We start from the raw sequence: 2,518 nt of genomic DNA, 5'->3' as shown, positions 1-2,518 counted from the left end.
TCTAATAAAGCCTTTACCTAACAACTCCTGGAGTTGGGCCTTTAACTCCCTTAACTCAGCTGGAGCCATTCTATAAGGGGGTATGGAAATGGGGCGAGTACCCAGCTCCAGATCAATACAAAAATCAATATCCCTATCCGGTGGCATACCAGGAAGGTTTGCAGGAAACACATCCAGAAACTCACGGACTATCGAGACAGACTCAATCGAAGGTACTTGGGAAGTATCATCCTTGAGATGTGCCAAGAAAGCTAAACAACCCTTACTAACCATTCTCTTAGCACGAAGAAAGGAGATGATATGAACTGGAGTGGAAATATAGTCACCCTCCCACACTAGCGGATATGTCCCAGGCTTGGCCAATGTCACAGTTTTAGCATTACAATCTAAGATTGCAAAGTTTGGAGAAAGCCAAGTCATACCCAAAATTACATCGAAATCAACCATCTCTAGAATAATCAAATCTACATGAGTATTGCTCCCCACAAAAGTCACAAGACAAGACCTATACACCCTCTCAACTATCACAGACTCACCCACAGGAGTAGAGACACGAATAGACATGTCAAGCAAATCACAATATAAGTTAAGACCAGTAGAAAATGAGGAAGATACATATGAAAATATGGATCCAGGATCAAATAATACAAAAGCCATGCAATCACAGACCAAAAGATTACCTGTGATGACAGCATCAGATGTTTCTGCTTCAGACCTCCCGGGGAAAGCATAACAATGGGCCCTATCTCCTGTCTGCCCGTTGCCCCTACCATGTTGCGCTGCAGTAGTTCCAACTTGCCCGCCACCCCGACTGATTTGATGACTACCATTACCTTGGCCACCACGTCCTCCAGAATGGCGGCCCCTACCATGACCACCTCTACCTCTAGCTATTGGGGTATGTAACTCTGTTTTGGACAATATTTCCTAATATGTCCAGTCTCTCCATATCCATAACAATTTCTGGAGTCAAGCATAGGTCTGTGAGAATGACGAAGTCTGGGGATAACCTCCAAACTCAGAAAAATGCTGACTAGTCTGCGATGGACCCCCAGTTACAGCCTGTAGTGAAGACTGAATAGGACGGGCTGGGTAACCTCCTGAACTCTGCCCTCTGGAGTAAGAACCACTAAATTCACCTCCCTTACAGAACTTCTTAGATGTCGACGTCATGGTGAAGTCGTCTGGCTTTACCCCCTCCACCTCTATCACAAAATCAACCACTTCCTGAAAGGATTTTGCTGCAGCAGCTACCTGTAAGGCTGGGATCTGCAAATCTGACCTCAATCCTTTCACAAAACGGTGAATCCACTCTTGTGGACTGAAGCAAAGCTGGGTGGCGTACCTAGATAGTGCACGAAATTTAGCCTCATAAGCAGTAACAGACATCCTCCCTTGCTCTAGGCTCAGGAACTCATCTCTCCTCTTGTCCCTCAATGTCCGGGGTATATACTTCTCCATAAATACGCTAGAGAATGATGCCCAAGTCATAGGTGGTGCCTGTGCTGGTTGACACTCAACATACGACCGCCACCACATTTTGGCATTCCCCTGAAACCGGTAGGTCACAAATTCAACACCGAATCGTTCTACTATGTCCATCTTATGTAGCAGCTCATGACAATCAACCAGAAAATCATAGGCATCCTCAGATTCAGCACCCTTGAAGACTGGAGGTTTCAACTTTAAGAATTTAGTGAAAAGTTCATGCTGATCACTCGTCATTATAGACCCTGTAGTCAATCGAGGAAACGTGTCTACTTCCAATGAGGCATCTATGCGGGGAGCCACAGCAGCTGCATATTGTACTCCCGGAACCTGAGGTGCTGGTGCAGAAAACACTGGAGGTGGTCTGTCCCTGATCAGATAAACCGCTAAGATAAGTAAAAACTTGGTTAATCATCTCTGGAGTAGGCTGGGGTGGTAATTCCTCATCTTGAATCTGCTCGTTTTCCCCTTCTTCACCCTCTCTCACTACCTCATCAGTCGGTGGTGGAGTCACCGCCCAATTACTAGCTAGACCAGGTGTTTGTCCTCTACCCCTAGAGGGAGTTCTCCTGCGACCTCTACCACGGCCTCTTGACACTGCTCCTCCTCGAGCTACAGCCCCAATGTTTGGCTTAGACGCAGCCTGTCTTGCCGGTGTTGGTGTTGGCACAGTTGTTGCTCTAGTTCTAACCATCTGCGAAATAGAGTGAGGATGTCAGACACCAATTTGTATCACCTAGATACCAATTGGATCCAAGTAATAGCACGAAAGAAAGAAAGAATGGAGTCTTCCTAAAGTCCTATAGCCTCTCAAAGAAGAGTAAGGGCGTCCCCCTACCGTTCTTCAAGACTCTACTAGACTCGTTCTTGTGTGATGAGACCAATGAACCTAACGCTCTGATACCAAGTTTGTCACGACCCAAAACGAGCAGCAAGTGGCACCCACACGTATTCTCCTAGGTGAGCGAACCAACAAATCTAAACCCCAACATTTACCAGTAAAACATTTATAAATAGTAAAAATAATGCG

This window comes from Solanum lycopersicum, chromosome 3 (genome assembly GCF_036512215.1).
Source record: "Solanum lycopersicum chromosome 3, SLM_r2.1".
In the NCBI taxonomy this organism is placed as follows: Eukaryota; Viridiplantae; Streptophyta; class Magnoliopsida; order Solanales; family Solanaceae; genus Solanum; species Solanum lycopersicum.
Note: the sequence above shows the minus strand (reverse complement) of the source record.